The following is a 12,145-nucleotide window of genomic DNA, read 5'->3' as shown; positions in this document are numbered from 1 at the left end:
TCTTGGGGGTGTGAGCTTGAAAAATATTATATTAATAAGGGGATTCACCCCCTCCTAAAAAAAAAAAAAACAACAGCTAAAAATACGCTGCATATTTTAAGATGCACTATACATTTAATAATAATAATAATAATAATAATAATAATAAATAATATTGAAAATACGGTAAAACTTCAAACATTAAAATCTTCCCTAAACAAGGCTGCCTTCAGATATCTTCTAGAAGTCAGATAGTTGTTGATTTCCTTGACATCTGATGGGAGGGCGTTCCACAGGGCAGGCGCCACCACCGAGAAGGCCCTCTGCCTGGTTCCCTGTAACCTCACTTCTCGCAGGGAGAGAACCGCCAGAAGGCCCTCGGCGCTGGACCTCAGTGTGATGGGGGTGGAGATGCTCCTTCAGGTATACTGGGCCGAAGGCTGTTTAGGGCTTTAAAGGTCATTACCAACATTGTGCTCGGAAACGTATTGGGAGCCAAAGTAGGTCTTTAAAAACAGGTGTTATGTGGTCTTGGTGGCCACTCCCAGTCTAGCTGCCGCATTCTGGATTAGTAGTAGTTTCCGGGTCACCTTCAAAGGTAGCCCTACATAGAGCACATTGCAGTAGTCCAAGCGGGAGATAACCAGGGCATGCACCACTCCGGTGAGACAGTCCATGGGCAGATGGAGTACCAGATGGAGCTGGTAAACAGCTGCCCTTGACCCAGAATTGACCTGCGCCTCCATGGACAGTTTTGAGTCCAAAATGATTCACAGGCTGCACATCTGGTGCTTCAGGGGCACAGTTACCCCATTCAGGACCAGGGAGTCTTCCACACCTGCCTGCCCCCTGTCCCCCAAAAACAGTACTTCTGTCTTGTCAGGATTCAACCTCAATCTGTTAGCCGCCATCCATCCTCCAACCGCCTCCAGACACTCACACAGTGCCGAGAGCTACCTGAGCAGCCGGCTTCCCGAAGAACAATAGCTCGTTAATCAAAGGAACTGGGCCAAGCAGTTTTCCTGCCAGGAAATGAGAAGCCAGGCCTGTTCTTTTGTTACAGGTGCCGCTTCAGCCAGCTCAGTAACAGACCCTCTGGCCGTCGGCACAATGCTGCATTTGTGGGCAACGTATGTTTGCTAGGAGAGGCCCAAAGCCTCTCTTAATATGATTGGCATTCAGGGACACAGGGGTCTCACAACCTCCACCTGCATGCAAAGAAGGGCTCTGGCAGTTGGATCGTATGAGAACCATGTTGTTGTTGTTGTTTAGTCGTTTAGTCGTGTCTGACTCTTCGTGACCCCATGGACCAGAGTACGCCAGGCACTCCTGTCTTCCACTGCTTCCCGCAGTTTGCTCAAACTCATGCTGGTAGCTTTGAGAACACTATCCAGCCATCTGGTCCTCTTGTCGTCCCCTTCTCCTTCGGCCCTCCATCTTTCCCAACATCAGGGTCTTTTCCAGGGAGTCTTCTCTTCTCATGAGGTGGCCAAAGTATTGGAGCCTCAGCTTCAGGATCTGTCCTTCCAGTGAGCACTCAGGGCTGATTTCCTTTAGAATGGATCGGTTTGATCTTCTTGCAGTCCATGGGACTCTCAAGAGTCTCCTCCAGCACCATAATTCAAATGCATCAATTCTTTGGCGATCAGCCTTCTTTATGGTCCAGCTCTCACTTCCGTACATCACTACTGGGAAAACCATAGCTTTAACTATAGGGACCTTTGTTGGCAGGGTGATGTCTGGGTCCAAAGGTCAAGAATGTGGTTTCAACATATGCCACATAGAGGGAAGTGAGAGGCAGATGGGGCCCATCCACGAGAAGGAAATCTCCCATCCTAAACCTCCTCTGACTTGCAGGATATCTACAGGAGAAGAAAAGTCAAGGAGAAAACCCCACACAAATGTGGAGTGGAGTCCCTAAGGTGGTTGGGTGGCGTCTTGTGTGCCTCCTTCCAGCAACTTCTGCAGCCAAGCTGCTGCCAATCATATTGCTCTGCTTTCCTTTGGACCCCATCAGCGAGGCCGAGAGGAGAGGTCTTGTTGTCTGGGCAGCTTAGGACCTCCATACACACTGCCCAGGCTTGCACCCCAGAGAGGTAACTTGGGCACTGCTAATGCAGTGGTTTGACTTCACCCCCAGAGGCGCACTCCGCTGTTTTTCGAGACAGTTAGATGCCATCGAAAAACAAGCCGGCTGATCTGTTTGCACACTTGCAAAGCCTTTTCTATCCAAGCAGGAAGCGACACCAGAGTTTTAGGGCACATCCCAGACAAGCAAAAATATGGAAGGAGTGTGCATGGTAGAGATAGTGAAGGGTGTGGCCTAGAGAAAGGGGGGGGTGTCCTATGTGAAGGGGGTGTGGCTTGGGGGAGTCCTGAGGGCCAGATAGAGGGGCTTGGAGGGCATCATTCGACTGCCAGGTCTGAAGTTCTCCAGTCTTGCCTCCCACCCCTTTTTTTAAAGGGCACATAACTTATTTATTGCCACAAAGTAGACACTTTAATTTGAGCACACAATCAATATAGAGTATGTTTACATTATGCAATGCTCATGGTATTTAACAGGTAACTTTTGCTGGCATGCTTTCAATTAATTCCTTTTTTAAAAAAAAAACAGAATAAAACTTTATTTAGAGTTCAACAATAACAAAGGAAAAAACCACAGTAGTTGCTACATCAAATCATTACAATCAACCAATTTAAACAGTATATAAATACTAATAAAGAAATTACACAATATCACTTTTAACTTACTGAGGTTTTCATATTACACTTTTATCTCTTTATCTTTTTCTTAACATATCCGATTAGACTCATTGTATTATTATTTCCACAGTTTTTTTCACACACAGTTCTAAGTTATTGTATTTCTTTCTTTGTTCTCGTCAGATATCAAAAAACATTATATTTGTTTGTTTTACAAGGATCATTCTATTTCTGCCAGGAGATATTTGTTATTGTAATACTTTTTCAAATACTCTTTAAAGATTTTCCATTCTTTCTGTACTTTCTGTTTTGGGTACCCTCTAATTCTCCCTGTCATCATGGCCATCTGTAGACATTCTATCATTTGGACCTGCAGCTTTGCCTTAAAGAGAGGGGAAACCCAAGAAACATTGATAGCCACAGAGATATTCAGAGATACTGAGGGAATGTGAGTGGTGGAATGTTCCCTTTTATCTATGTTCGTGTGTGCCCTGGTTTTCGTGGTACTCATCTTTTCCATGCAGTTACAGGTTTAGTGGAGAAGTTCTCTCACCTGCCTTTGGCCCGAGAGGAAAGAGAAGGAGGCTGTGACCTTAAAAAGGAGTTTAGTGGGGAAAGGTTGGGAGTGTTGATCTGAAGAGAAAGGAATAACTGCTAAGCAGCAGCCTTGAGCTCAGGCTGCCTGTTGATGCTTTTACAATAAAATCCCCCTTTTTTGCTTTTAACAGATCTCTGAGAGGAACAGAACTGGGTGACGGAACAGCATCTATTAGATAAGTATTACAAGCCGCTTACTTTGGGGTGATTCAGGCGGGCATAAAATGGTTTTATTTCCGTTTTATTTCCAACTTCTGGGTTTCAAAGAAGAATGCTGTGGGTGCTTCTTATCTATGCAGTTAGTGGCTTTCCTCTATTTTCCTTTATTTTTCAGTAGCGGGCTACCAACTTCTTCTGCCGAAGTTCGATTTGAGGAGATTAGAGGTGGTTGGCAGCAGAAATACAATGTTTTATCCAATTAATCGGTTAAATCAAGGTGAGTCAACCTAGTTCCATCCAGGTGTCACTGGACTCCAAGTCCCAGAAGTCCATGCCAGCTTGGCTAGAATTGTAGTTCAACAACTACTAGAGGCCACCAGATCTTGGGTCGGAGTCATCAGTTAAAAAACAAAGATGACCCACTACGAATGTGCCCTGGTTAACCAGGCAGAAGATGATAGATAGATGATAGATTAGATAGATAGATAGATAGATAGATAGATAGATAGATAGATAGATGATAGATAGATAAATGATAGATAGATAGATAGATAGATAGATAGATAGATAGAGAGAGAGAGAGAGAGAGATAGAGAGATAGATAGATAGATAGATAGATAGATAGATAGATAGATAGATGATAGATGATAGATGATATATTCTTAAACCCAGCGCCGTATACTGGTTGAAGTGGCAGACTTAAGACTAGGAAAGCCTAAATTCAAATTCTCACTCACCCACTAAGTTGTCTGGGTGACCTCAGTCCAGTCACAAACTTGAAGACTAGTCTTATCTCATAGATTGTTGTGAGGATAAAATAGACCAGGGAGGAATCATCTACGTCTCACCGAGCTTTTTTAAGGTATTGCAGGATACAAATGTGGTAAATAAATCAGTAAAACCTGGATTGCGGGCACCCTCTTCAGTGTTACTGAATTACTGAACCATCATCATCATCATTATTATTTTAGGAAGGTGTTTGGGTTTTAAAAAAATGTTTCATTATGTGTTGGATACTGCCCAGAGTGGCATGGGCAACCCAGCCAGATGGACAAGGTATATTATTATTATTATTATTATTATTATTATTATTATTATTATTACCTCGTAGTTCTCACACAAGAGAGAATGATTTTCCTACAGAGGGATGAGGGCCCTGTGACCCCTCCTTATGTTGCTTGGCAACCACTTCCAGAGTCGCTAACCATTGGCAACACTTTCCGGGGCTGATGGGAGCCTGTATCCCACAACACCTGAAGGAGCCCCAAGTTCCCCACCCTGTCCTACAGCAACAGCTGCTGCAACCCACACATGTATGAGAGGCAGTGTGGCTTAGTGGTTAGAGTGTCAGAGTGGGACGTGGGAGACCAGGCTTCAAACCCCACTTGGACATCGAAGCGTGCTGGGTGACCTTGGAGTCAGTTACTGCCTCTTTGCCTAACCTACCTCACAGGGTTGTTAAGAGGATAAAACCAGGGAAAGGAGAATCCAATTCACCACTTGGAACTCCTTGTAGAAAAAGGTGAGGTTTAAATGCAGTGCAGTATGTATATGTGTGCATGCGTGCGCATACACACACACACACACACACACACACACACACACACAAAAGTCTTTTGCTTCAGAACCGTTGTTTGACTCATATCCAGATGTATGCAAATTTAACGGAACCGTTTAACGAAAATGCAGCATGATTAATCAGCTGAGGTTTCTGAGCTGAGCTTGATAGCAATCTGAAGAGCGGTTCCTAAAAATCCTGGGGCCTGTGGAACAGCAGGCCACAAGCGAGGCACAACGCTGAAATGTGCACCTTCCCACCCAGACATGTCCCTCTCCCATCCAAACATCGCCCCTTTCTCTTTCTACTAATCGCTGCTCGTTAAATTTCCCAAAGCGATTCCCCGATAATTTCTTTTTGCACTGTTTTCATAAAATAAAAACAACCCCCAGCTTTATAGAGCTTTGGACACCAGTATCGGCACTTTCAACTTAGTTCACTTGGCAGCTGGTGCAATTCCTAGTGCCATTCATAGATCTCATGACGGCCTTCTGCTGATAGTAGAGGATATATATATATATTTGGCTTTCAGCATTTTCCCACAGTGGATTCGCAGCTCAGATGGCAGGGCCCCATGGTCAGAGAAGAAGGAGCTTCAAATGTTTCCATGTCACGCCTTCTTGAAAGCATTTCCCAGCTCTTACAGAACCTCGATCCGTCTTCTTGAAGCAGCGAGTGCAGAAAAAGTAACCAAGACCCAAGAAAAACAAACGCTGCAATTAGCTTAATGCTTAAGGTTTTCAAACTGTTTGGGAAAAATGCTTATTGGCGTGTTCTTTCGTTTCTTGAGCAAAGCAACAGAGCAGCTGTCTTTCCAGCACACACCTGCCCAGCCTTTGACGCAGAGGGCAGCAATAACTCCATGCCAAAACTTTTCCAGTTGACTACTGTAAAAGAGGGGGAGGCGGGTGGCACTGGCACTGTGGGTTAAACCACAGAGCCTAGGGCTTGCCAATCAGAAGGTCAGTGGTTCGAATCCCCGCAACGGGATGAGCTCCTGTTGCTCGGTCCCAGCTCCTGCCAACCTAGCAGTTCGAAAGCACATCAAAGTGCCAGTAGATAAATAGGTACCACTCCGGCGGGAAGGTAAACGGCATTTCCGTGCACTGCTCTGGTTTGCCAGAAACGGCTTAGTCATGCTGGCCACATGACCCAGAAGCTGTACGCCGGCTCCCTCGGCCAATAAAGCGAGATAAGCGCCACAACCCCGGAGTCGGCCACGACTGGACCTAATGGTCAGGGGTCCCTTTACCTTTACTGTAAAAGAGCCTCAATTGTTAGTTTAATCCTTACAACGACCCTGCAAAGTGGGTTAGACCTTAGGGCTGGATGATCTATCAATATATCATTGCAAACCAGTTTGAAGCCCATATTGTGATATCAGCTTCATAATTTTGTGAATTGTGTGTGTGTTTTGCGAAAATCAGAATGCAGGGAAAACCATGAAGCTAGCCTCTACATTTGTAGCTCCATCCGTATTTTAGACATTGTGATATATCGGTATATTGTGATGTTTAACTGGTGATACAGTGGTACCTCAGGTTACACACGCTTCAGGTTACATACGCTTCAGGTTACAGACTCCGCTAACCCAGAAATAATGCTTCAGGTTAAGAACTTTGCTTCAGCATGAGAACAGAAATCGTGCCCCGTGGGCGCGGCAGCAACAGGAGGCCCCATTAGCTAAAGTGGTGCTTCAGGTTAAGAACAGTTTCAGGTTAAGAACGGACCTCCGGAACGAATTAAGTACTTAACCCGAGGTACCACCGTATATCACAATGTTGAAAACCAGATGTTTCCCAGCCCTATTAGGCTTATTGGGAAATGATATACAATGAATTGAAAAGGATGTTTCAAAATAACTTTTGTAAAAAAAACAACAACCAAAAGCTTTTCTTTGGGAAATTATAGGGACAGAACTACCTAAATTGCATAGAAATTGATTCATGTATGCTATTACAGCAGCAAGAATGCTACTTGCCCAAAAGTGGAAAGAAGCAGAAGTCCCAGCAAAGGAAGAATGGATTAAAAAAAAAAACAATTTATGGAATATGCAGAAATGGTGAAATGTACCGGAAGAATAAGAAATCAAGATAACAAACTTTTAATAAAAGAATGGAAATGGTTTATTGAATATTTACAGATAAATTGCAAACAGATTGTCATTGTCAGGATTATTGTAACAACCTGCAGTTTCATAAGAGTATACATTTAAAGTAGATAATTAAATGAGGAAATTAAATGAATTTGGATATGCAGAAGGTATAGAAACGGCCTTGGTCCTGTATACCTGAAGGAGCGTCTCCACCCCCATCGTTTAGCCTGGACACTGACATCCAGCACTGAGGGCCTTCTGGCGGTTCCCTCATTGCAAGACGTGAGGTTACAGGGAACCAGACAGAGGGCCTTCTTGGTGGTGGCGCCCGCCCTGTGGAACGCCCTCCCTTCAGATGTGAAGGAAATAAGCAGCTATCTTATCTTTAAAAGACATCTGAAGGCAGCCCTGTTTAGGGAAGTTTTTAATATTTAATGCTGTATTGTTTTTAACACTCGACTGGGAGCTTGCCTTGTCAGATAGTTGTTTATTTCCTTGCCGTTGTTTTGTTGATTGTAGTTTAGAAATTATTTATTGTAATTGTTAAGTGTGGATTTCTGTTTAATTTCTATCTGCTGATATTATTATTCTATACTGTTCTAATGATTGTTGAATGTTACTTTATTTGGTGTAGGTTGCTTATTTCAAAGTTACGTTTTATGATCACATTTTTGTATTGCATTAGATTGTTATAAGGTGTACACTTTGGAGGTCCAGACTGGAAAAGGTTCAGATCACCAAGATGATGAAGGGTAGCTCCCTTATGAAGAAAACTCGCAGAATTTAGGTCTTTTCTTTTTGGTTTAGAGAGAAAATTGGTGAGTCAGACTATCTAGCCACCCAGCTCGATGCAAACACTGGCTGGCAACTTTCCTCCAGGGTTTCACAGAGGGCAGATTCTCAGTTCCTAACCTGAAGATTCTCAGAATTGAAACTGGTACTTTTTTCCATGCAAAAGAGGTGCTCTACCACGAGAGACCTGTGGCCTCCGGTCCCCGTCCCCAGTTAACACAGTTGACATGAGAGTGTTATCAGTTGTCATAGTCATAGTAATGATGCAGATATGATGTGTGGGAGCCTCTTAGTCATTTGGTCCTCGGTCTGAACAGTGGAAAGGAAAGTCCGCTTCTGGCCTTTTCCACCCTTCTCAGGGGCATCGCAAAGCCCCTTGACAGGTACTTCCCCCTCTACACTCTCAGGAGGTTCAGATATTCAAATCTGCCAGCAGGTTTTCTCACCCTGTTGCAAATTTGCGGGCTCCCTTTAAAGGGAGTTTCCAGCCCCGTGGGCTGATCTTAGTAAGCCAGCATTTAAATAGATACCTCGTGGGTTAGCAACCCAGCTTGTAAGAAAAGGGCGGGGCGGGGGGGCAGAATAGAGAGGCATCCTTTGCAGGTTGGTTTCTGAGAAGCGTAGCAAACTTCCCCAAGCGAGATTGAAAACAAAAGACGTTTTTTAAAAAAAAATATGAAAAATTGCTCAGGTGATGATCAAATGTTCTTCAGCTTGGACCTCTTAGAGAGCAAAAAAACAAAGTCTCTCGCCCTCGCCCCTTTTCCACGATGCTCTTCAAAGGGGTTTAGAGGAGAGTTTGGGGGTTGCGGTGCATCGTCTCGATTCTCAAAGCACTTTGCGGTCTGCGGTTTGCGGCGGTTCGGCTGGAATGGTGGAATCAAGCAAACCGTTCGCTGGCAGCGCTGTCTGGTGCATGCTTGCTCAGGTTTAATCGCTCAGTTTTCACAGTTGAGGCTTACTCCCTAGTAAGTGGGCTTAAGGTTTTTTAAAAAGAAAGAAAGGGAAAGAGTATTTATTTATTTATTTGGAATACTTGTAAACCGCATTTTCATATAAAATAGTCATAAGGCGATATACGACCTAAAAATAAATAAAATATGCAAGGGACACAGGGAGCTGCCTGAGACAAGTCAAATCATTGGTCCATCCAGCACAGTATTGTCAACACAGGCAGGCAGCAGAGGTATTTCTGAGCCCCACATGGAAACACTTTTTATTATTTTATTTTATTAACCTTTTTATTATTACTGCAAACTGCAAAAAGGAGAGGGGCGAACTGCTTTGCGTTGAAGGTTTGCCCCTTGTAATCCTCCTTTGGCACACTTCTGATGGTTCATTCGGCCTTCCCACCCATCTTTGTACTGGAAGCTTGCTGTCCCCCATTTAGGGGAGAAAAACGAATGCAAAATGCTTTCGATTTTTGAGTTCCGTTCCAATTCCTGCACTTTTCCGATTGCAGAGTGCAGGGTCCCTCGAGAAAAAGCAGCTGAGAAGCACACACTTCTAATGACTGGCGCTGTTAGTTGTGCAAAAGGCCTTGCACGCCTTTTTAGCAGCTGGGTGCAAGGGCGAATTCTGGAAACTGCATGTTTTTTTTACTACTGCATCTTCCTTCCCTCACACGCCAGCTGCCTGCGTGCTCCATTTCCTCACTTTCCCCCCTCTCTCTTCCTTCCAGCCTCCCTTACCCTTTGAACACCACCTGTTTCCACCCAGAAACTGGCCCTAGACCTGTGGGGAGCTGCTGCTAGCATTGCTCTGATCCCAAAGGTGGCGGCATGTTTTGGGGGTGTACCAGGGCACTGAGCGCCACCCGAAAATGCTCCAAGGCTCCCATCACACACTTTGAGAAAATCTTTCCTATACTTGCAAAACCATATTGAAAAATCAGAACTCCTATTAGAATAAACAAGTTCCGTTTTAAAGACTGGAATACTAAATAAGATGGATAACAATGTGTGATAGAAAAAGAAGCATGAAATTAGGTTAAAGGTGTGTGAAAGAAAGTAATAGAAGTGGAAAGAAATTGCAATTGAGTAGATTGGAAGTCTTAACACAAAGGTGGGGTGAGGGGTGGTGGGTGGTGATGGGAAAAGGAATTATCTGTGGGATTGAGTGTAGGTGTTTGAACATTTTTAAGGATAGTATGAATTGTATGTTTGTATATTCGCAATATGTGTGTATTAATGCTGAATTACTTTAACAACAAAAGCTTTTCAAAAAAAGAAAGAGAGAAATTCCTTCCTAAAGTTGAGGGCCTAAACAAGCCCCCAGCTGCTGTTTCCCCCTCTTCCACCATTTCGAGAGCTCAGGCTTCCTGGATTTTTGAGGGAATCCTCAGACACAGCCGCCAGCTGACCGGACTGCTCTCCTCCTCCCTGATTGATATTCCTGGCTTGGTGCAATCTGACAGACCACCGTGGGGAACGTAAAAATAACATGCCAGAAGCACAGCTTTTAACAGTTAGCCGCTCTGCTTTGGAATTTGCCTTCCTCCCAATGAGCGTGTTGTTTTCTGAGGCGTTTTTGACTGCCTCCTCCTTCCTTTATGAATCCAAAACCATGTATTGCCATTTCTCCTTTCTTTTTGCCCTCCTGTTTTATTTTTTAATATATCTTTATTAATTTAAAATAAATACATTTATGGAAAAAACAGATGTACATACAAGTAAGCAAACATACAATCAATCAAACAAACAAATAACAGAAGAATCAAACAAACCACCACACTATAAGATAAAGATAAAGGGACCCCTGACCTTTAGGTCCAGTTGTTACCGACTCTGGGGTTGTGGCGCTCATCTCACTTTATTGGCCGAGGGAGCCGGCATACATCTTCTGGGTCATGTGGCCAGCATGACTTAGCCGCTTCTGGCGAACCAGAGCAGTGCACGGAAACACCGTTTACCTTCCCGCCAGAGCGATACCTATTTATCTACTTGCACTTCGATGTGCTTTTGAACTGCTAGGTTGGCAGGAGCAGGGACCGAGCAACGGGAGTTCACCCCGTCGTGGGGATTCGAACCGTCAACCTTCTGATCAGCAAGTCCTAGGCTCTGTGGTTTCACCCACAGCGCCACCCGCATCCCTTTTCACACTATAAGATATAAGAAGATTAATATAATTATCATCATATTCATTAATTGGAAGTCAGTTTTAAAGTTCTTCTCTATAAGATTTATAATAGTGTTCAATACCAGGAGTATATATGATGGTTTTATCGTGTTTTTAATATTTTGTTGGGAGCCACCCAGATGGACGGGGTATAAAAAATTGCAATATATTATTATTACTACTACTACTATGATGAAAGGCTGGTAAGTAACAACAACAATGACGTAGTAATAACAATAATTATTATTTTATTTTATTTATTTTGAAACATAGGCTCCTCCAAGGGAATTCTGAGGTCGATTGATGTCCATTGGGCATGTATTCAAATTTGCCGCCATTTTTCATATCATTTGAAGAACCAATATGGCACCTTCCAGACATTGTCCACTACAATACCCACCACCCCTGGCCATTGTCCATGCTTGCTGGGGCTGATGGGAGTTGTAGGCGGACAACTGTAGCTGGAGGAAACCACATTGGCTGCTTCTGTTAACAGAGTAACATCATGGAATTGCAGGAAAGGGAGAAACAAGTAGTTTCTTCCACCTACTTAGCGGCTTACAACAGAAGCCCATTGCCTCATTGCGTGCACCGTCCACAGTGAGGTCCACAATGTCCGCTTATTAAAAGCCAGCTCCATGCCTCAGTTAATCCCAAGTATTTGAAGGTCAGTATTCTGGCTTCAGTCCCCTGAACGCAGTGGAGTGGGTATGCCCTAGAATTTCAATACGCCTGGGTTGCGGTTGTGCACTGCAAGTTTGTTCGATTAAAAGCGGCGTAAAACGCCTCTCCATTTCCATCCCATATTTCGCCGTTGGCTCTTTATGAAGAAAAAAGCCACTGGATTCTGGAACGCTTGCCAGGAAGCCGAGTTGGGTCTGCCAGGCTGGAAGTCATTGTGGTAAAATGGTGGCCTTGCGAGATGCAAATCCCAGCATGAGCTGGCGGGCAAAGACAGCGAAACGTTTTTATATAAGTTAAAGAAAAACCCCAAGCAAATCTTGGCCTGTGGATCAAAGCGAGAGGGGAGGCTGTGCTAAATTTATTCCCCACACAACCAAGCCATCAGGGCTTTGTGGCATTTCTCTGTAGGGGAAATATTGATGGTCTTGTAAATATAAAGTTATGACAATGGGAGTCTG

General features: G+C 44.0%; 2 long non-coding RNA genes across 2 annotated transcripts in view; one reads left to right on the top strand and one right to left on the bottom strand.

The window, feature by feature from the left end:
* Positions 1-3,443, top strand: part of LOC309349113 — a 144,730-nt gene extending 141,287 nt beyond the window's left edge. The window contains exon 4 of the long non-coding RNA XR_014159724.1: positions 3,414-3,443. This is a non-coding gene — a long non-coding RNA (uncharacterized lncRNA). The remainder of the gene's footprint in view (positions 1-3,413) is intronic.
* The window catches only part of LOC309349160, an 88,146-nt gene that overhangs the window by 62,848 nt on the left and 13,153 nt on the right, over positions 1-12,145 (bottom strand). The window lies entirely within an intron of this gene.

This window comes from Podarcis erhardii, assembly GCF_964252035.2.
Source record: "Podarcis erhardii genome assembly, chromosome: 8".
NCBI lineage: Eukaryota > Metazoa > Chordata > Lepidosauria > Squamata > Lacertidae > Podarcis > Podarcis erhardii.
Note: the sequence above shows the minus strand (reverse complement) of the source record. Positions and strands in the feature narration are given on the sequence as shown.